Genomic DNA, 24,359 nt, shown 5'->3' with positions numbered 1-24,359 from the left:
AGAGAGAGAGAGAGAGAGAGAGAGAGAGAGAGAGAGAGACCCCTTGAATGTGTAAATCAGAGAAGATGCAGTTTCTTGGGCAGAAAAGGTACTAGATTTGCAGCATTAATCAGCAATAAAATATATATATTTTTTTTGTGAATTGTGAATCTCGGAATTTGATATTATTGAATTGCTACTGTGTAATGTAATAAATATATTTGTTGTGTAGAAATGTATTTTTGTTTACGACTGTAAGTCGCCCTGGACAAGGGTGTCTGCTAAGAAATAAGAAATAAATAAATTAAATTAGACAAAGACAGTAAGAATTTTCTCACAAAAAACGTTTTTGAAAGTAAAAGATTCCACTCTGACTATCACCATGAGTCTCTGCATTGACTTTCAATATGATATTAGATCATAAATTGCCAAAGTGAAAATAAAAACCCTAGCGCTTCCCTGTAGCTTGGAACTTGGAAGTTATTCACAATATTTCCATACTGTGCCAGTTTAAGTACTTGAAAATTTGGTCAGCTTAGTTACACAGGACTGAGGGGTACACCTGGCCAGACAAGGGCTGGGGAACTGTGGTTGGTTGTGGTTATTACAATGTTGCAAAATGTTAGCGGGCTAAGGGCTATTTAGAGAGCGTGCAAGCTTCTCTGGGTGGGTGTTAGGAAGGAGTGCTGAGGGGAACTCAGGGAACGTGTCAAACGTGAACCCTCACTTGGCCTGTCCTAGTTTGGGTCTCCAGTAACATGCTTGTGTGGTCGAGAGTCTTTTTCTATGTTTTTTATTTATATGAGATGTAGTCATTAGCAGATCAGCCAAGTTTGAGCCCTATGAAGGGATGTTGAATATGTACCTCTGAAAAGTTAATGTAATTTTTTTAACGCAAAGTATAATCAAATAGGTAATTATTTTCAAGTTTAACAATTCGTTACTTTAAATGGTAAATATCCAATATAGTATACTGCTTGTATAAAAGACTTGACCTAAATAATTAAATCGTCTGTGAAATAGCGCCCCCCGATATCCATATTTTACAACTTTTAGATTTGATCACCCTGTGGTAGGTGGTATGGTATTCAGTATCTTAAAAATGTATGCGCAATATATCATTAAACAATTTTTCTTCACATCAGAGGAAGCAAGAAAGAGAAAGTCTAGAGAATTAGTACAGTGGCCAATTATTGATAAATTACAGGCTGTTCTGTTCACCCTTGCGGTTCCCTCAGTTATTTTGGCCCCGTACTCCGTTCTACGTTCACTGTTCCCAAAGTCCAATAAACAAATGTTTTATAAATGAATCGTACAGCGCAGTCTGTGTACTGTGGTGTAAAGGAGAAAGTAGCTGACAATGGGCTGCGCTTCTGCCCCCGTGACGTCAACGTGCAATGTAGTACCGTCGAGATGCAGCTGGGTGCTTTGGTTCAGTTTTGTGAAAGGGAAGAAGCCACAGTAAACGCAGGTCCTGGATTCGGCAACACATACATTCAAGCTGTAGCTGAATAGCAGCTCAATTTACTGTACTTTTTTATTCTGATATTACTGTTGTGTTTTTATTTATTTATTGTATTATTATTATCTGACAGCAGCATCGTCAGCAGCAAGGACTATTGGATATTTACTATATAAGAGAAGAAGACGCAACTGGAATACTCCTTATATTATAAACTTCGTGTTTTTTGTTCTTTGTTATACATATATTTTTTATTTATTCTTAGATCCATTAACACTGAACATTTTCTACTGAGTGACTTCTTCCCTTTTGAAATTTTTTATCTTCCCCGTTTTTCCCTCCCGCTTCCAAACCCTTGTCTGTGTGTTTAACAATATCACACCTCCGCTAAACCCTTCCTTCTCTGACCCCATCCAACACCCCCTGTAAGGTGAGTTTGTCTTTTCATCACTTTTTTCCTTGTGTGTTGTAGAGCGGCCTTTTTTTCAGGTGTTTTCAATTCGAATTCCTGTTCATATTTTTTGCTAGCCTTCCTTTTTCTTTGCAGCCTCAGCAGCATCATTCAGTCCAGCTCCATCATCCCCAAAGGTAGTTTTTTCATTACAGTGAAAGTCTTGAGTAGGCGTACTGAAGTAGTGATACTTACTGTACCTGTCCATGAATGTTTCGACAATTACTCTGTGGCTCAACCTTATTTTTTCTTTTTGTTGAACTTTGCATGAAAAGTTTTATGAATCGGTAAAATAATAAAAAAAAGGTAGGAGAGTGACATTGCTTTTTTTGTAGCGAAGTTGATGCAGGCATGAAATGTACTCAGTTATAAAGTAAACGAAATTAACTGTGACATTGCAGCGATTACAACATGTATAAGTGTGTTCCTTATGCAGATGTTAAGACTTCAATGTTATGTTAAATTAAAAAGAGTAAATGATTAAAACAGTTTTTTAGTTGTACATGTTATAGCTGGATTACTGATCTCCTATGAATAACCACCTGACCCAACTTGCCTCTTTTGGATAATTAACCGGATAAGAGTGTCGCCATGAGGTCGTTCTGTGTATCTTTTCTGAGTAGCTTTTGAAGCTTTATCAGGTTCAGACAGAGGAAGGAGCATTGTTAATATGAGCTTAATGGTTCAAATTGTGGATATGCCCTTTTTCTATGAGGAATGGTTACCCCCAAATATAATTAAGGTTTTGCAGTTACTGGGATGGCTATGTGCATTATTAGTACAGTATAGGTTCTACCTGTATAACTAAAGTTCAAACATTTGTACTTTTATGTATGGGTCGTTTGCACAATAAACTTTAAATCATGTTGGAAAAAAAATCATGTTTTGAATTATTACTGAATTATTAGTTGTTTTCTTTCGTAATCTGTCAAATTATTAGTCATAGAAACACATATAAATACCATCTTTGTAGATATTTTTAATAAATAAACTAGATAATCGTCCCCAAAACAGAATGTGGCAATGCTATTTCTTATTTGTAAAAACCAAGCTGTCAAATTAAGTGACCATAAACAGTAAGTGACCACTGAACAACATTGGCAATGGGCCACTAAGTACTGTGTGTCCAAAAACAAAAAGCCACAAGTCTCTGCCCAGTGTGTCCTTGTCCCGTTGGGTGCACCATGGCAGCACAGCCAGTTTATGACTCAAACACAAACACGCTTCAAAATGTCCTTTTAAATAAACTGCAACTTTGAGTCGCTGGGTTGCTGGTTGTAATGCCTGTCGCTGTTGCCCGTTGTGATTTAGGATGGTATGCCTCACTTTTCTCTTATTTTTTTTATGTAAGATGGATAGATTTGTTTTACTATAAGAAAAAATCTTAAGTAGACAAAAGTTTTGTCAAATGCTTTCATAAGAATTATAACATTTGCCTACTTGGACATAATGTTTCTCATACAGTCCTCTCTCATTATACCGTCAAGTACAGCAGAGGTACCAAACTGGTGCTATAGTGAGAGTGGCAGTATGAGGCTCCTTTAACTTAAGAAACTGCATAATAGCAATTAGAACAACTTTTTTTAAATACAAAAATGACACACGTGTGCAGTAAACAAGCAGGATAATATGTAAAAGATTAAGCAGTTATGTTCTGCATGTTAACTGGCTATGAGTATTTTGCTGGCAGCAAAGTGAGGGAGTCTGCAGTGTATTTATATACATTTTCTGTTGTGGGTGCTTTTGAAAATGGTGGACTGTGAGAATGGCTGTATAAGGTGGCGAAATACTATTGGTTTATATCAGTGTACAATAGTTCAGAAGGAACATAAGGGGGAATGCCAGGGTGGCATTGCAAAGAAAACAGCAATTTTGTGGAAATTGCTGTTTTCATTTGAAAATGAACCTCACACTGATGTATTATGTTTTCTTACACTGATGTTTATGTATTATGTGTAAACAAATTTTCCGCAGTCTATGTTGTGTAGCTTTTCCACACTTTAGAAAACCCTAAAAAAAAAAAAAAGTCGTGACGTTATTCCCTCCAAAAAGTAATGATACATAAATAAATTGCTTTAGTTTTGGATATACCTTGCCATAACCTGTATCTGTATTTAGAGACTTGATCAGAGTAAAATCCTAAAAGTAGACACAATTCACTTGGAGCACAGCCACTAACACAAGACTCAGTTCAGAAGGTATGTATCTCGATAGGTTCTGTAGTGATTGTCTGACACCTGTTTTTGACAGGGACAGGTTATTATTAGTAGCTGCTGCCAGTACTGTGGCATCAACAGCAAGTAATATTGCTAGTATTACTGTACCATGCCACCAGTCATAAGTAGGCTTTCAGAGATTTAGGCAGCAATATTGTGACAGCAGGGTGTCTGCAAACTTGCCACAGTACAACTATCTGTCAGACTACCGGCTTGGCATACAAGTGGATATACTGTAGAAGACTCTTAACATTTTTTTGAGATTTTGTGGGCTAAGCATATTATTTTCTTCAGTCCCTTTGTCGTTTATTTAAATGTTACAATATTCATTATACATAATTCAGCGTATGTCTTTTGATGTACATATTTACTAGGTGGAGGCAATTGAAGTTCCCTGAAAATGTACAGCATAGCTTGAAACTCTCACTAGCCATGCACCCAGTCCTGGCTTTCAGAACTACCTTCAATTAAGTATAATATATTAAATGATCAGGAGCCAGGAGTTCTTATATGAACAACCCCTATAAGTAAACAAACAAACTCTTGTGTGACGTTTTCACTCTTTGATGAGAAATGCCATCAGTTCAGGGCTGATGTACCAGCGGCCTGGCATCGCTCATTTCAATAATATACCCAAACAAAGGAAGTTCTTAAACCCAGGGACTAGGTGCAGAGCTAGTACAAGTTTAATTCCCTGGTACAGTACACGGATTGACATTAAAAGTGATGTGCTAAGGATGTTCATTGTGCTGGGTTGCTGTCAGTTCTGTCAGCTGCAGATGAAAATTACTGCCTTCAAATTTAGGTTTTATTCTAAAATTACAACACTATTTGATAGATTGAATCTTCTGCAAAATATGACATGACTTATTTACAGGCAAGAATAGGAAATAAACACAGCCTTTGGAAGGCAACTACCATTGTTTTAATATTGGAAATTACTGAAAAAAATGATGTCAATAAACTGACATGCATGTCCATAAAACCACAACAGTATGTCCAACTTATTGTCAAATATTTTGTTCATCTACTCAGTTGACTCACTGGCAGAACCTTATGTTTGTACACAGGATATTCCAAGTCTGGTTCATAAGAAAAGCTACAAACTAGAGGAGACCATTCAGTTTCCAACAGGGTATCTAATGTTGTGGTTAAAATATTCACTAGAGTTAACTCTGTTGACTCCTTTAAGGATTTTAACATCTTCAATCATAATTGTTCTAGGCTAACAGTTTATTTTCCCTCAATCTTCTAACTCATTCTGTACCTTTTAGCTGTGGGATTAGTCTGGTTGCCCTTTGCTGGTTCCTGCCGAGTCCAGTAAATTATTTACTTGATAAGGAAAAAAGACCGTGCTGCATAGCAATACCAAAAGACATATTTAGTTTACAACACTGCTGTAGATTTTCACTGCTGTGATGCTGGTTGGTTCAACATGTGTAAACTGTCAGACTATGAATGTATTATCTGTGCACAAACTTTGTAATTCTCAATATAGGCTACAAACAGTTTACATTCAATAGGCATTCAAAGTAGTATGCATACATGAAGCAAGTTGTTTCCTCTGTCTCGTACTGGATTGACTAACTGCGAGCGTGCTGTAAAGTGAAAAGTCTGCATTATAGCACAGCTTTGTGTACTGATTTAATTGTACGTAGCTCACATAGCTAAAAAGATAACAACTGCTATAAAGTCATGAAAATACAGTTATTGGATAAACAAAAAAAAGAAATCAGCAATTTCACAAGGTCTTTTCCCACAGAAGATCAACATGGAAGCAATATGTTTGAAGTATTTGGAGGAATAGCACATAGCTACCATAACTGCAAAGATGTGCTCTGTTATAGATTGAGACGCAACAATAGAAAATTCCCTTAGTCTCTTGTCAAAAATGTGAGATTCAAGAGTCATTGTATCCCCAACTACATTCCCTGACATGCTGTACACGCTTCCCAAGGTGGGGATATACTAGGGTTATTAATGTCAGAGCATATGTCACACTTAATTTTTTACCTGTCCTCATGGTGGTGTGTTTTTCATAATATGGATAGCTCTGACTTTGTAGCTACAGCAGTGGCATGGGATAATAACATGCTTAGGTTTATATTCACTTTCCTTTACATTTGTGGCACTGATTGCCAAGCATATTGAATATATTTTTTATCACATCAATAACTATAAAACACTTAATTGTAAGATATGTAGAACTACTTAAACAACCTAATAACACATTTGGACTAGAAGTCTTTACCAGTTGAATGTCTGGACTAGGTTTTATTAATGTAGACATTTTTACTACTTTCTTTTAGTGCATTGACTATTTTTATAGGTAGATAAGAAGTCGTGATTTCTTGGAGGTAAACACACATCCCTCTGCAGCTAGTTTTAAAACTTAAGGGATAAGTCCTCTCTGTGAAACTGAACATTAGTGAATCTGAATGTGACCTAATTTGTCGGTTTAGTGCAGTAAGTATACTGCACTGTAAGAATAGACATGAAGAGTTTTTGCTTAAATATTCTCAAGGAGATGTGGTGTTTTTAATGAGCTCATGGTGCTGATAATTTAAACCCAAACTTCATTCACTGTGCACTGAAAACAAAACAGTGCATGCTCCCAGTGTAAATGGTGAACCCAGAATATTAGATTTCTGTGTGTTTCATCACTGACCATAAATAATGAGCTGTTGATAGGAACATAACGAAAATCAGGTATTTATTCTGTTTTGTTTTGCCTTATATTAGAAAAGGCATTTTCTTTGATAAACCAGTTGTAACGGTAATTAAGCATTTTGGTTTGTTACTAAGATGTGCTAGGATGTCTGATTGTTCAGTTCAGACTTAATAGTAAAACAAATAAGAAAGAAAAAATGAACTAGATATATACGTCCAATCAGTTGATGTACAATATCACATACAAGTTATCACTAAGCCTTATAAATCATTCATTGGGCTACTGTATACAAGAAACAGCCCCAAGGAAATGGGTTAAAGTAATAAAAGATTATGTTTGTTAGGTCTTTTTTTTTTTTTTACCGTGATCATATATTATTAAAACCAAATACAATATAAAATATAAATGCTTCTGAAAATATTAACATTGATTATGTCAGCTTTAATAATATAGGCCTATTGGTAGTAGCTGTGGTACAGCTATGGCCAAAGAATCACCTAGAATTTAAGGATTGCGACATAATTAAAAAGAAAAGTATATGAACACAATTTAGATGTTTTATTTAACATCATGTAATCAAATAAACTACAAAATGGTATTGCAAAAGTCTACTGAAAGCCATAATAGTAGTACAGTATTTCATGTTCGATTTTGAAATGTCACATTTTTCAATTTTTGTCAGATTTTCATTAAGTATATGGAAAACTACAAACCGGTATGTACTTCAATATGTCAGCGTAACATTATTCAGCAGGTTTCATTCGACGTTATGAAGCAAAATGTGATGCAAAACTTTTGGCCATAGCTGTATATGTAGTACTAATAGTAGTGATAGTAGTAGTAGCAGTCATTCTATTGTAATAAGCAAAAAGTGAAAGGAAGAAAATACATACTATGAGTTTAAAGCATTATAATTAATTTCCTTTCCATTTAAGGGCACTTAGCTTGCTAATTTGGCTCTTCAGTTGTACTTGTACAGTGATTTATGACACCACACAGTTTAAAAAGAATAAAGCCATTCCCTGTCCTTGATACCAGCATTATAAGAACTGTGTGTGTGACATCCAAATTTAACTAAAGCTTATGTGCCGTTTACCCATGAAGTAGAAATTCCAATTACTGCACTTTTTTTAGATGCATTGCTTGGCTGAGGGAAACAGATTCCTGCAGCTACTGCACTTTACACAGCAGCTCTAAAGCAGACAGGCGCTCAGCGCTGCTTTAATAATTGATGTGGCTACTTTCAGACCTAATAGCGATGGCTGAGTGATTGGCTTGCTGAAGACAACATTTGGCTGCAGGTGAAGTGGCTGCAGAGAGACCAAGAATTGCATCCATCTGCTGTGCTAATTAGAGAGGTTGCCTATGGTGCAGATCTTGAAAGGACCGGAATAACAGCGGTGGCATGAGCTGTCATACTGCAGAACAAAGAACTGTTAAAGATGTGTCATCTGCAAACCAAAACAGCATCTCTTATCACAGTCATATTGTATCTTAGAATAGGTAAATCTGTATTTGACATACAGCAAGTGAAACCTTTCCACCTAGAGTACTTGGATAAATACTGGTATACCTCTGAAGTAATCCAGAATGATTGAGACTGGTTAATGCTGCACACTTGTCAAATTGTGGTAGTATGTAGTCATGCATTTTACATTATGACAGTGATACTCTAATTATATTTCTCAGAACAAAGCACAGGCCGATTCAGCAGAACAGCTGGGATGCACACAAGATTGACTGCTTCCAGTATTGATTTTGCTACACAACATCTTTCTGGTATTTAATGATTGTGTCAGCAAGCTCGCTGAAGCCCAAGTTTGGCTGCCGGTCCAAATATTGAGTACCAAGACTTAATAGACTTTAATAGTAGCCTGGGCCCTAAAAGAATGCCTGGTATCAACTGTGACGTTGCCTCAAACTTGTGGATTACATGTCTCAGTGAGTCCTCGCTTTATTTAGCATTTGCAGTGAAATTGTGCTATTTCCCTGTAAGATAAAGACCAAAGTAGATTTTTCACAGTAGCAAACAACTTGAGCACACTTAAGAGCCCTTAAATTAACATTCAGTGCAGTTTGCGGCTTGCTTTGTTTCATTGAAAGTTTCATTGTTCCCTTGGTGCAAATTTCATTTTGATGTAAAGACCTTAATACATCTGGCCCAAAGTGGCAGAGTGGCTTTATAACCAATACCTAAAAGCTAAACAGATGTTTTTTTTTACTTTAACATCCAGTGGCATGCCATGACTTCTTTAGCAAGGTATGCAACAACTTTTTACATGATATAAAAAAAAAATTTTCACCTGCACTGGGAATATAAAAGAAACTTTCTAAACTTTCTACTGAAATTGAAATTGCATTCAGAAGCTCCTCAGTGACTAAACTGTAGAAATCCAGTAGGCGCGCAGATTCCTAAGCAGCTCCTTTTCAATAGTCAGTGAGGCCGGTGTTCCATGGGAATGTCTTTATCCGCTTTAAAGTTGAAAAAGATCTTTCCACTGTGGCCGTAGAGTAGGGAATAGATAAAATTAAAGCTGCCAACTTGTTGACCTCAGAAAAACAAGTCTGTAAGTCCAGTGTATGCATCGCTTTATACAGGTCAAACACACCTTTCCCTTGCAGCTGATATGCGTAATACACAGCACATAGTTCAGCACGAAACTGACTACTGTCAAAAACATTCAGATAGGATGCTTCCAGAGATTTTATAGCATCAACCGGAAAATGTGTCTGGAACTCTGTGAATCTTTTTGGACAAACTTACTGACAGCTGTTCACTGATGTTGTCAATGACCTAAAAAAAAATAAGCCGTTTATATCTTGTTTGGTCATCTGAACTTTCTTGTCTCACTCTTTTTTTGTCTCATGTACACTCAACTCAGACACCTCTTTCCAAAACTAATCAAATATTTGTCGCTTTCGATGAATTCATCCAGATGTCTTACAAATCTGCTGAATCCAAAACCTAATATCGTACATCTTGGTTTGAAGCACATCGAACAACACTTCTTTCCTTTCAAATATGTCACTGTAGAGGCAGAGAAGAAACACAAACTCAGCATCGTCAAGCATGGTCAGAAAGCCCTTGGCTGGAAATAGGATGGACCGTCCCAGTCTGCTGGATATTGCACCAAACTTTCAAAGAGTTCAGTCAGCTTCTTTGCTCTGCTTAACAGTTTGTACAAGCCTAGAGTAAAAATTCCACCTAGTGGTACAAACAGAAGGCAGTCTTCATTTATCTATGCTGGAAGAAGCAGACTGCTTTGTAGATTGAGAGAAAAACACAGCTTTTCCTTCCAAAGTTTTGAAAGAAATCCTGCATTCCCTTACATTCTTTGCTGCAAAACTAAGGACAAGATTTAAAACACACACGTTTAAAATGGCAGACTTTTCTGAAGTCTGCCATTACTGCTGCACCATTGTATGTTTGAGCACCCAACTTGTCACCATATTTAAACTTCTGGCACATAACATGAACATGCTGGAAAAGGGCAGCTGCAGTCCGACTGTCACTAACATCGATAAAACCAACAAAGCATTCCACAACATCACTATCCTTGGTCACATAACACAGTACAGTTGGAAGCTGAGACTTATTGGCTATATCTGAGGTTTCATGAAATAGAATAGCAACACATGGCGCTTCCTCAATTTCTTTGGCAATGGCATTAAGTTGGACATTACTAAATACTTCGATTTAGGTCATTCTGAATCTTGTTCGATGTCCCTGAAAAAACAGTCAAGGTTTCCAAATGCTGCTTCAGTAAAGGATCAAACTCACTGACTAGCTGTAAGGTTTCTACATAATTTCCACGATTCAGGGAGTCATCTGATTCATTGTGCCCACAAAATGCCAGCTCTGGTTCTCTGAGGACGTACAACACAAATTAGTCTTTGCAATCTCACGATTCTGATGGACTTTTTCATTGTATTGTCTGACAGCAAGTCTCTGTTGTTTAACTGCAGATCAATGCAAGCTTGTCCAAATGTTCGTAACTGTATACACGCTGTTAGGTGTTGCTGGATAGTTTCATGACGTTTGCAGGCATTGTGTAAATAGTTTAAATCGTGGTATCCAGCCTTATTCCACACACTCTTCTCGTTAAGAAAAGTAGACACAGCCAGCAGAAAAGCTTGTTTGTCTCCACACATGTACAAATTCACTTGCACTTGTACACCGCTTCAAATACCGCTTCAACTCTTTCCCTGCTTTTGTACATGCTCTCTAACTTCAGTTTCAGTGGTCAGTTTCTTATGATTTCTTCTTTAGTTGCATAATCTCCTGCACTAAATGGATTTGACAGCAATTTTTGTACTAAATTATAAATTTCTGTCTCTCTGCTTCAATCAAATTGTATTCTCTAGTTTCGCAAAATAAATGTTTTTTTTTCTGCCTTGCGTTTCCGTTCGTGATCTGAGCCCCACAAGGTGGCAGCTGTGAGTTGGCCTGCTCGCTCTGTTTCATCAGGATGATTCGTTTCTTCAATTGCATGTCTTAGCTACGTTTTTCAATGGGCGGCCAGAGTGGAGAACTGCCGCACAGCTATAGGCATGCAATGCATGCGTTGCATACATAGACGACACGCACTGATAACATCTTATCAGTGCTAAATAGGCAAAACGGACATCACAGTAACACCACTGCTTGAAATGCATGATACATATTTAAGTTAGAGGTATTGGTCCGTGCCAGCTTTCACAAAACTGAGAGCTGTTTAAACCACTACCAACACAATAGTTTTTCTTGTTTTCTATTTTCCTGATTTTTTTTTTTGTGCCCCAGAAGAACTCTTGTCACCACCAATACAGCCCTGGCTTTCTCTCCACTTGGAATCATGTTAGGGGAGCTGGCGCTCATGTCGCCTGCAACTTTAGCTTTTCTCTAATCTGCTGCGATCTCTGCAGTATGAACTAAGGGATCATAACACCACTCGGTCTTTGTTAACCACCCTCAAAGAGACAGCTTTGACTTTGCCATCTTTGTGACGAATGACTTACCTGTAAGATTGCAGCAGTCTGAAAACTCTACTGCAGTGTTGATGTCAAGAGGAGAAAGAAAGAATACATTATGTATCATTTCAAGTGAACCAAGTGTTGGTTCTTTGATCCAGACTCCTGCTCTCAGGGTTTAGCTAAAATATATGTATTGTTTGCATGTTCTTGTCAATGCCTGTCTTTGCCTGCTGAAAAATTAGACTGCGAGTTTTCTATGATTTTACTGTTTAGTCTATATATTCTGTTCTTCAGTGTGTTCTGTTGTTTTTGTTAGTCGTGCTTCCTTATTACAAGGAGGTCTTTTATACGGCAGAACTGATGTTAAAGCCTGTGTGTTCGTGTCTGCCATTTGCCAAAGTTCTACTGCACTTGATATTTGAAATGAGGTGCTGTTAATTTGGGCAGTTATTGCATACACATTTTTTTTTATTTATTTTTTTTATAAATTTAGTCGTTGCCAATTTTTTTTTTTTTTATTATTTTCTCCCAATTTAGACTGGTCAATTATTTTTTAAGCTCAGCTCAGCTCTCCACTACCACCCCTGTGCTGACTCGGGAGGGCGAAGACAAACACACACTGTCCTCCGAAGCATGTGCCGTCAGCTGACCACTTTTTTTCACAGTGCGGACTCACCGTGCAGCCACCCAAGAGCTACAGCGTCGGAGGACAATGCAGCTCTTGGGCAGCTTACAGGCAAGCCCGCAAGCGCCTGGCCAGACTACAGGGGTCGCTGGTGCGCGGTGAGCCGAGGACACCCTGGCCGACCTAAACTCCCCCCGCCCCCCAGGCGCCGCTCGGCCAATTGTGCTGCCCCCCCTAGGAGCTCCTGTCCACGGTTGGCTGTGGAATAACCTGGACTCGAACTTGCGACGTCCAGACTATAGAGCACATCCTGCACTCCATGTGGAGCGCCTTTACTGGATGCGCCACTCGGGAGCCCCATTGTATACACATTTACACTCAATCTGTACTTGTGGATTGTTTGAACCTGTATGTGCTATATAAGTAAAAAATACAATTGTTTGTTATTTCCATCCTTGATAGTATGGTCTTGGAGAGCCACTGAACTGTATGCCAATCAAACAGAAGGATCTAATTATTCCATCAGTTCAAACATTCAAAAAAAGAGGCATTCAGGATTCCTTTTTGCTTTTTGCAGATGTTTAATGGATGAAGTTGGATGCAAACACCAAACATAGCCGATATTGCAGTTTTGATACTGACTTTAGAATGCAAATTCCATTCTTGATCATTAACCTTCCCACTAAAACACAGCATTCCACTTTAATCAATGGAACGGATTCATGTGTAGCACATGCTTTTGTGGAAACCGGCTGTTCCTCACGTTATTCATAGTGCATGCATTTTGTAATATGCCAAAGCTGCATTACCATTCAAGTCAGTTTCAAATAAGACAGCAAGGCTGCAGATCTGTCGACAGGTGCTTCTGTAAATGAATTATGTTTTACGAGGAACAAGCTCAAAAGCCTCAAATCTATGGATCATTCTGACTTCACTGCAAATTTCCACTCCTAACTTTCCTGATCAACCTAGAGGCTAGAGTAGATACTTATCTGTCCAGAACAATTTAAAACCTTGCAGACTTGCTATCACACTTATTCAGTGCCGTCTTTGTTGCCCAGGGTTGGACTGCTCTCTGTTTACTGTGATATATCCATCTTGATAGAGTCAAAATTAGGCCAGTATTAATAAATAAGAAGCAGTAGCTGTGCCATCACAGGTGGGAGAGTGCATGTAAGGCAATAACAAGGAAGGATTAGGAGGAACTCAGATCTTAAAATGTCTGCTAATTTTACAAAACCTTAAAAATAAAAGATGGTAAAACGTCTGTTAATTAGAAAAAAAAAAAACTAGAACCAAACAACTTATGTATTTCATATCTAATGTTCTCTTGAGCACTCAAAGCACTCTCAAGTTTTTTTTTCTCATTTTGTAACATTTGCATGATTCTTGTCTCGTTTAAAAAAACAGGAGTTAATTAAAAGCTGGAGGCAATGCTTTGAAAATATGGCCCCATCTTAATAGGCAAATTAAAGATTAAGAAACAAACATATATTGCACAATCAAATTAAGAATATTGTATAGTCTTTATTAACAATCCCTATTTTCACATTCTTGTTTGAACCATGACTAATTACTATGTTGCATCTTGTTAAGTAAATAATTGATTTGAAATTGATTTGACAGAATGAGCACACATACTAGAGTTAAAAGTACATAAGGAGGCTGTGTGGTCCAGTGGTTAAAGAAAAGGGCTTGTAACCAGGAGGTCCCCGGTTCAATTCCCACCTCAGCCACTGACTCATTGTGTGACCCTGAGCAAGTCACTTAACCACCTTGTGCTCCGTCTTTTGGGTGAGACGTAATTGTAAGTGACTCTGCAGCTGATGCATAGTTCACACACCCTAGTCTCTGTAAGTCGCCTTGGATAAAGGCGTCTGCTAAATAAACAAATAATAATAGGGGGTTATTTTCAAAGATCTGCTGGAGGGCGTTTTTTTTCTGCACCCCTGTTTTTCCCACCGATTCAGTATTTTCTAAAGCTGCGGAAAACACGGTGGGACTCTGTCTGCTAGTTTGGTTCATAAGTGGAATACGTAATGATCTACGAATCGGTGTCTATTTTCTAAAGATGAAAGTGGTGGATAATGTAAACTTCCACCAGTTAGCGTTCTGCCTGCTTCAGCATGGTCAACTCGACTAGACGCCAGTGAAAAACAGAGTGACAGCAAGTCAAACCGAGTCTTCCTGGCATTCATTGTGGATCCTATGTTTGAGGCAGCTGTGTGTGTGTGTGTGTATTACGATCCCAAGCTGAAATACAATCCCATTGCAATACACACAATTCACTTTACCTCAAGCCAATCTGAAGAAGATCCGAACATCCCTTTGAGTCAAAGAGACTAATTTGAATTATTCTCCAGGGTAGCCCCAAATGTGTCAAACTATAGGCTACTTTGGAAAATAACCAAATTAAAACAAAATAATAATAAAATAAAAAAAAAAAAAAAACATCAATGTGATGATGCTGAAGTTGGCTTCATATTCGGCCAGCGTCTTATTCTCATCTCAGCTTCTTATTTGCTAATATGCACAAATCTAACTGAAACTGGGGTATTTCAGGGGATAAATCGCCTCGGGCTGCTCATTTCAAAGTTAATACAAACACAGGGGAACCCTCTAAATCATCCATATGTATTTATCTCAATCCCAAACAGAATTTGATACAAGAACATCGTGCAAACATGGCGCACATTGCAATATTGACATGGGGTATCCAGAAGTGGAAACCCTGTGCGTGATCCATATGTATTCTTCCCTGTCTAACATGGAATTGGCTTTCCTTTGTTATCTCGTCTAATAACCCATTTTTAAGTTTCGTGCTTTCCCCATTTAATATAGCATACTCACACAGACCACAACGAGAAAAAGTCAATTTAACAAACCAAATGGCAGTGCTGTGACGAAATACTATCAAAACACAGCACTGGGCACAGGCAATGCAGCAGCCAGATCCATCACAATGCCTGCGCAAAGTAGCTGTGTACACACATTTGTGACTATCCCTCCAACACAAGCGAAGCAGACACCGTAAAAAAGGTACAGGGTCTGCTACGAAAATGAAAACAAAAGAAAAGGCACAAGAAAAATGTGCAGTGGTTGCGAAGGCAACCCCGGGTTCTGTTGTATTGAACATTTCAATAAATAGTACAGAGCAAGTCGATAATGGCACACGTTTTGATGTTGTTTGATTTTTATTTGATAATTACTGTTTACTGATTTATTATTGTTATTATCGTTATTAGCAGCGATTTTGTTTTCATTGTTTAAAAAAAACCAAAAAAACATTTTTATCTCTATATTGAATATGGGTATGTAGTACACAGCAGCATAAAGGGTTAATGAAAAACACAGTTTAAGTCATTTATTTGTGTTTTATTCATCATATGTTAACATTTTATAGCAATTACAGGTTTGAAAACATTATTATTTTTAAAATCTGGTACCTGGGAAGGGGTTTCATTTTTACATCTGGAGTTGAAGTGGTTAAATTCTTCTCCTCTCTTCCTCCAAACATATTGTTGCTTTCTTGGTTTATATTTTGGATTCATCTGACCATACAGTGCCTTGCAAAAGTATTCACCCAGCTTCTTATTCGTTAATATGCACAAATCTAACTGGACTTTTCCACATTTTGTAGTGTTACAACCTGGAATTAAAATTGATTTAATTGGGATTTTTACCATTTGATTTACACAACATACTTAACACTTTGAAGGTGCAAAATATTTTTTATTGTGACACAAAAGTTAATTAAACAAAAAAAAGACATTTGTTGGTTGCATAAGTATTCACCCCCCTGAGTCAATACTTGGTAGAAGCACCTTTGGTAGCAATTACAGCTGTGAATCTTTTTGGGTAAGTCTCTACCAGCATTGCACATCTGGATCCTGCAATTTTTGCCCATTCTTCTTGGCAAAATTGCTCAAGCTCTGTCAAGTTGGATGGGGACCGTTGGTGAACAGCAATTTTCAAGTCTTGCCACAGATTCTCAATCGGATTGAGGTCTGGGCTTTGACTGGGCCATTCTAAGACATTCAGGTTCTTGTTTTTAAACCACTCCAGTGTAGCTTTGGCTGTGCATTTAGGGTCATTGTCCTGCTGGAAGGTGAACCTTCGCCCCAGTCCCAGGTCTCTTGCAGACTGAAACAGGTTTTCCTCTAGAATTTCCCTGTGTTTGGCTCCATCCATCTTGCCCTCAATCCTGACCAGTTTCCCAGTCCCTGCCGATGAAAAGCATCCCCATGACATGATGCTGCCACCACCATGCTTCACCGTGGGGATGGTGTTCTCAGGGTGATGAGCAGTGTTGGCTTTGCGCTACACATAGCGTTTTGCGCTAAGGCCAAAAAGTTAAATTTTTCCCACATGTTTGCTGTGTCTCCCACATGCCTTTTGGCAAAATCCAAACGGGATTTGATATGGGTTTTTTTCAGCAATGGCTTTCTTCTCACCACTCTTCCATAAAGCCCAGCTTTGTGGAGCGTCCGGGTTATAGTCGTCCCATGGACGGTTTCTCCCATCTCAGCTGTGGATCTCTCCAGCTCCTTCAGAGTTACCATTGGCCTCTTGGTTGCTTCTCTGACTAATGCCCTCCTTACCTGGTCACTGAGTTTTGGTGGATGGCCTTCTCTAGGCAGAGTCGCGGTTGTGCCATATTCTTTCCATTTTTTAATAATGGATTTAACGGTGCTCCGGGGGGTGTTCAAAGTTTGGGATATTTTTTTATAACCCAACCCTGATTGGTGCTTCTCCAGAACTTTATCCCGGACTTGTTTTGATAGCTCCTTGGTCTTCATGATGCTGTTTGTTTAGATATGCTCTCTAACAAACTCTGGGGCCTTCCAGGAACAGGTGTATTTAATCTGAGATCATGTGACACTTTAATTGCACACAGGTGGACTCCATTCAGCTAATTATGTGACTTCTGAAGGCAATTGGTTGCACCAGAGCTTATTTAGGGATGTCACAGCAAAGGGGGTGAATACTTATGCAAATCAAGACTTTTCAGTTTTTTATTTGTAAATAATTTTGAAAAATATGTCGATTTTTTCCCCCACTTCGACATTAAGGACTATTTTGTGCAGATGAGTGACAAAAAATCCTAATTAAATCAATTTTAATTCCAGGTTATAACACTACAAAATGTGGAAAAGTCCAAGGGGGGTGAATACTTATGCAAGGCACTGTAACATGAAGAAATCATCAGGCTTCTTCAAGTATTCAATGGAAAACTCCAATCGCATTCTTTTGTGCATTGTTTTTAACAGAGGTTTGCATCTTGGTTTTTGCCCATGGACATTCATCTTTTTAAGGTATCGTTGAATTGTTCGCTTATGAACTTCTTGATCATCTTCCCTCAATTCTTGTGTCAAATCCGAGGATTTTGCCAGACTGCTCGAACGATTATTCTTCTTAAAGATTTTACAGAAATCTTTCTTGGTCTTCCACACCTGGAGCTAGTTGCAGTCGTTCCTGTTCTCCTGTCTTTGTCAATAATAGCCCACAAAGTGCTTTTGGTAAACCGAGTTATGCTATTTTTCTGGTAGTTTCTCCTTTTTTCTTTAGTTGTATCACTGCCATTTTGAGACTGTTGCTGTTCTCTTTAGTGTTAACCATTTTGTTGCTTTTTTGAATCACAAATTTCCAATTTATTTTTCAGCACTGTATGTATTTATTCTATAATTATCATCAAGTGTTGCTTTCCAATCATGATAATTGTCAATAATTAGCAACGAATGGGTTTCATAAGAAATATGTTGATTGCCCAGATATTTTTGTCAAAGTATGAAATTAGTTTTTGCATGTTATTTTTCATTTTATGCATGTAATGTAATAATTTGTTCTATTAAAAATATATCTTTCAATAGAACAATTAGAAATGATAGAAATCACTTTCTTTGTGGCGTTTCTCATTTTTTTTAACTGCCCAAATACTTTTGTCTGTGACTATTGTAACACGATTGCCACTCACTCGGGTTCGTGCCCCTTTAAAAATACGACCCAGCACACAGAAATGGATTTTCTTGCGCGGTTGCGCAAATTTTTTTAATAAAGACAAAATAAAACAAATACACAAAATAAACACCTAGCTCTGTACGAGCACTAACTTACACACGGGAACACCCTTCCTAACACGGGACAGCTAAGCTGTTTTCCCGACTTTTCAAAAAAACCTCAAACTTAAACACACACTGGTTTGACACCGCACTTACTTTTTCTCTGGCTACTCGGAGACAGAGCACCTCTTCTGCCTCCTTCTACTCAGCAGCCTCGAGCAGACTGCCTGCTCTCCTTTTAAATCCCTCAATAAAGCCCAGGTGCGGATGATCATTAATAATACACCAATTAACAAATCAATTAGAAAATTAAATAAAACAATAAAGCAATACAAAACGGTGCATTCTCACATGTTTCTTTTTGTTTTTTTCTTTGCAGGGAGGTTTTAACCCCCTCCCTGCCGTCTGTCACAACCCGCTATATTACACATCCCCCCCCTTGTCTTTACAAGACACAGGCCACGAGACGGCCACCTCCTCCCCTAAAACACAACCACCCACCCTCGAGTCCACAAAAGTCAATTTTCGCCCTCTTCCACGGGCGAACTCGAGGGTGGATCGGTCCACTTCCCGGCTCAGCCAGGTAGGGACCGCACACCGGCGACGAGGGACCCCACCGGTTTGTCAGGGGCGACCGGAACGACAACCGGAGCACTGGAGGCTGCAGTAGCGGGCAGAGGTCTGCAGCTGGGACCCAGTGCAGCGACGTCCGGTCAGCAAGGGGGAGCGAAGTAGTGACCAGGGGGAGCGTATGCGACGTCTGGGAGCAGCACAGCGACGTCTTAATGTCCGGGAGGAGCGGAGCAGGGGACCAGGTGGAGAACTGTGCCCGATCCTGCCGACTCCTGGGCTCCAGGTCAAGTGAAGGGAGGTCCAGGCTAACCGACAGGGTGTCCAGGAGCAAGGGGTGAGGGACTGAACGCAGCGACGCCGGACTGGACCGTAGGAGTGGTGGTCGGGGCTGTGGTGGATGTACGCTCGTCACCTCCTCCCTAGGCTCCGGAAGCGGCAGCTCCTCCCCTCTGAGCTCTGGCAGCGGCAGCTCCTCCCCTCTGGGCTCTGGCAGCGGCAGCTCCTCCCCTCTGGGCTCTGGCAGCAGCAGCTCCTCCCCTCTGGGCTCCGGCAGCGGCGGCTCCTCCCCTCTGGGCTCTGGCAGCGGCGGCTCCTCCCCTCTGGGCTCTGGCAGCGGCGGCTCCTCCCCTCTGGGCTCTGGCAGCGGCGGCTCCTCCCCTCTGGGCTCTGGCAGCGGCGGCTCCTCCCCTCTGGGCTCTGGCAGCGGCGGCTCCTCCCCTCTGGGCTCTGGCAGCGGCGGCTCCTCCCCTCTGGGCTCCGGAAGCGGCGGCTCCTCCCCCTCTGGCTCGGGAGATTGCGGAGCTGTGCTAGCCTGCTCCCATCTCTGGAGCAACAGCTCCAACTCTGTTGGCTCCCTTTTCTTCAGTGGTGCCAACCCCCACTCGCTCATCTGTCTCTCCATTCTCGCAGTCTGCTCTCTTTGAGCAGCAGTATTGCGATTGATTCGCGCAAATAACTCCTCGATGCTCTCCATTTCTCGGGTCGTAGGGGCGCCCACACACTCTGCCACCATATGTAACACGATTGCCACTCACTCGGGTTCGTGCCCCTTTAAAAATACGACCCAGCACACAGAAATGGATTTTCTTGCGCGGTTGCGCAAATTTTTTTAATAAAGACAAAATAAAACAAATACACAAAATAAACACCTAGCTCTGTACGAGCACTAACTTACACACGGGAACACCCTTCCTAACACGGGACAGCAAAGCTGTTTTCCCGACTTTTCAAAAAAAACTCAAACTTAAACACACACTGGTTTGACACCGCACTTACTTTTTCTCTGGCTACTCGGAGATAGAGCACCTCTTCTGCCTCCTTCTACTCAGCAGCCTCGAGCAGACTGCCTGCTCTCCTTTTAAATCCCTCAATAAAGCCCAGGTGCGGATGATCATTAATAATACACCAATTAACAAATCAATTAGAAAATTAAATAAAACAATAAAGCAATACAAAACGGTGCATTCTTACATGTTTCTTTTTGTTTTTTTCTTTGCAGGGAGGTTTTAACCCCCTCCCTGCCGTCTCTCACAACCCGCTATATTACACTATATATTCAATTTATATTACAACTATGAACACAAAGCAACATTAAGAACACGTAGTGCAGACATGAATAAAGGAAACATGCTGCACTGTATAGGAGAGTTTCATATCTAGCAGTCACCTTGTGTTTTGCACATCTTTTTCCTTATGGTATAAACCTCATGTTGATTAAGGGCATTTCACAACACATGGGTAACATTTCCAGATATTTTCAAATATGAGGTTCTTCATTGTGACTCCCTTTTTTTAAAAAAAACATTTAATTTGCTTTTTTAGCTTGATGGGTGCTTGTAGATGCCATTTATTACCCATTGCTATAGACAGAAACAGTGAGAGCTTGTGTGCCTGTTCACTTGTGTAGCTCATTCAGATTGGTATGATTTACAGATTGCATCTCTGAAATGTATGTGAGCTGTAGTTTCCAGAGGATTACAGTCCCGTGGATGACAAATCAATAATGCATATAACATGGATTCACCTGGGAAGAGTGAGATTTAGAACTTGTTCCATAGAAAGCCATATTTTAGCAATATTCAGTGAATTGTCAGGTCACAGAAATATGTTGGTGTTTTAAAATAAAAAGGGTAAAAAGTACTAGCAACAGACTGACTGGAATATTGTTATATCACAGAACATATTAAAAAGAGAGATCCGCAATGTATCCCTAATAATATAAATAATGAACTCCATGGTTTAAAACCCGCCTCTGATGTCATTCATATTAAACATCTAGTAGGTAACACCCTCTATCTGTGCGAGTTGGAGAGATCAAGTTCTGATAGCCCACAATCCTAACTGGGTCTGACTGACTCTCAGTCTAAATATATGTGATCTTGATCTGCTGCTAATGGGACTGATTTTAAGACGGTCCCAGTGGCAAATGGATATATGGAAATGCTGTATTGGAAAGTGTATTCACCATTATTATATAACCCAAAAAGCTGGATGAGCATACAAACACCTGTATATGGTTATGAATAGGTGTCTACTTAAATCGCGGTAAATTTACATATTTTTCACGGGTATGTTGCGGAATAAAATTAGGATTTCGCGGACATGTTTAAACATTAAATACACCTAAGTAGACAGTATTTCAGAACACTATAAAGCCTAAAAATATTGGTACTTGCTTCCTTACTAAAACAGAGTGCTGTCATTTGTTAAAGGCGGGCATGCAGCATCCCCCTGCAGTTGACTTGCCCATACATTGAGACTGCACGTCTGCATCCACTGCATTCGTTGGAAGTTCAGGCAAAGCTTTGCCAAGTTATACAGATGTGGAAATCTATTAGAAACAGCCCAAAAACTCGGTTACACAAGGGCATCTGGCATACTTTAATAAAGGCAGTGTATGCAGCATGTTCGTTGTCATGTTATTTGTCCCATCCAATCATTTATTTTATTAGTACCGAGTCAAAGCAAAGAAGACGTGGCTATTTGGGTCTAAAATTCCAACTGTAACAGCAGGTTGAAGCAAGGTGGCTGTGCTGGATCGTTTTAGTACTGATTTAACTTGCAGACAGGAATACTTTTTGTCTCGGCTGACTTTCCAGTTTGGTTTCTGAAAACTGTTTATTTTACGTTCTGTTCAGTAGCCTCTGTAGTAGCCTTTTGTTTAATGTGTGATTCTGAAGCTAAATAGCGATCGATCGTATTTTCTCCAAATACACATTAAGATATGGAAAACAATTACCTCAGTCTGCATGTAGTTTCTTTGGGAAATATCTTGAAATGATCATCAGCCGAAATATACTTTGCTTTCTTTGTCGTCCATTTCTACTATTTTCCCTCCAATGCTGAAAACTAGATTTTAGCAACCTAAATCAAAACAATGCAGCACCAACTTTGTCCTGCCCCCTCCTGCACAGTACAGATCACATAAAAGCAGTAAAGACACACTGATAGGCTGATTAAAACTTTGTCATTTGAATAGTAAACAAGAACGTTAACTGCTTTGGAGAATTTATTTTGTAAATGTTACTTGTGGACATTTTTTGTTTGTTTTTTGCTTAAGTGCAGTGCACACGGGACGGCAAAGGAATAAAAATGGGCTATCTACAGAAGGAAGATACATAGTTTGCGTCACTTGCGTTGTGCAGCAGTTCATTTAAAGTTTTCTTTTTTTTTCCTCTCCGTACTTGTTTATATGCATTGGCCCCTATGAGGTGAATTTCGCGGTGACAATTCAATTTCACGATTTCCGTGAAATCCGCGAAATTGCGAATTAGGTAGGTCCCTAGTTATGAAATATGTTCTTCCAAAAGCCATGTAGTTAATTACCATTGAGACATTTACATAAACAATGCACATTTAATTATACTGACTAATGCCCTAATAGCGGATGCTTTAGCATGCCACAAGGTACCAGATAAGTCTATGAAATCCCTGCAGTTCTGGGCCATTTGTTACAGCACCGCACGTATCTTCAGTTTAAAATATTTCAACTGCTCATTGAAACACCATAGAGGGAGAGAGTCTGGGCAGGGTAAAATAATGGCTACAGGTTCATCCACACCTTCCACAGACAGGGTCTGCTCTAGGATGCACTAGTTTAACCAGTATCATGCTGTAGTTGGGAGCCATAGGTAAGAGGCCATGCAATTTGTGTTCTGCCTTATAACAAGCATTTAGGTGTAAGTATAATGGCATAATGAGATAAATGGGAGCCATGACCATAACACTTTATAACCTGTTCAGTGGTAGCAGTAGTATAATTTGTAGATGTACAGTATTAGGTATATCCTGACATCACTCCCTGGGGAATTCTGCGGCAGAATATAAAAAATCTGCAACACAAAAAATGAGAAATTCTGCAGCAGAAAAGGCAAGTTCTGCTGTATTTCTGCAGTTGCTTTTCACAAACGATAACATGAAGATTCATATAATTTTACATATTAAAGTGTCATAACACAATTGAAATGGCTTCTATGGTAGTATTGTTAATGTTCAGAGAGAGTACATAAATTGCATACTGTGTACTGAACCAAATTTCAAAAACTAAATCAGGATGAAACTTTATCCTTCATAAATTCACATAACAAAAGCAACATCTAGTATCAAATCAAATTCTATATATCTCACAGTAAACACACATGAATTCCTACAGAGTAACATTCTCAAATGTTAATTCTTCTTTAGATTTAATTTAAAATGCATTGAATATTGAAAATAATGAAGTCAGTGTAATGCACTTGTATATGTTATGTTTGTTGCAGTTTATTTGAGAGACTTTTAAAATTTGCATCTTTACCGTATAGATCAGCGATTCCAAAAGTTGTGTAAACTTATACTTTGTGTAAGTTGTAGCGTGCTGTATTAATGATTGCCTTGGATCAGCTAAATGATTAGATAATAATAATACTAATACGACTACTACGACTACTACTATGACTAATAATAATAATAATATTAATATTAATAATAATAATAATAATAATAGTGTGTTGTTCAGTTAGAATGTTGGCTTGGTTTTGTTGCATGTTGAATATGTTTAAAGTGTTTAGTTACGGTAAATGAGATGTTTATGGAATAAAAAAAGTTGTTAACATAACGGTCGATTTCATCCAATAAACTGAGTGCACAGTATATTCTTTTTACTTTACGTTCTTTTTCCTGAGTGCAAAAACAATGTATTGCTACTTGATCAGCAGACGTGGGGAAAACAACAACTACAAAAAATAACACATTGTAGCTGTAGTGGATCATAAAAAAATAAGCTTATTTAAAGTGACAAATTTAAAGTTTTACATCAACGTTTCAACCATTAGGTTTTCATACCATCGTTCTGCTTTTAAATTTTAAATAAACTTTTCTTTATCTGAAGTT

The 24,359-nt window shown here is 39.0% G+C and overlaps 1 protein-coding gene across 2 annotated transcripts in view; it reads left to right on the top strand.

Annotated features, from left to right (window-relative positions):
• Nucleotides 1-1,421: 1,421 nt before the first annotated feature.
• LOC117394800 (poly(rC)-binding protein 3-like) overlaps nt 1,422-24,359 on the top strand; it is a 407,378-nt gene continuing 384,440 nt past the window's right edge. For both annotated transcript variants that reach the window (XM_059012930.1, XM_034920769.2), the window contains exon 1: nt 1,422-1,871. The gene's annotated coding sequence lies outside the window, so the exon portion shown is untranslated. The remainder of the gene's footprint in view (nt 1,872-24,359) is intronic.

Source organism: Acipenser ruthenus, chromosome 3 (assembly GCF_902713425.1).
Source record: "Acipenser ruthenus chromosome 3, fAciRut3.2 maternal haplotype, whole genome shotgun sequence".
NCBI lineage: Eukaryota > Metazoa > Chordata > Actinopteri > Acipenseriformes > Acipenseridae > Acipenser > Acipenser ruthenus.
This window is presented reverse-complemented; position numbering and strand designations above follow the sequence as displayed.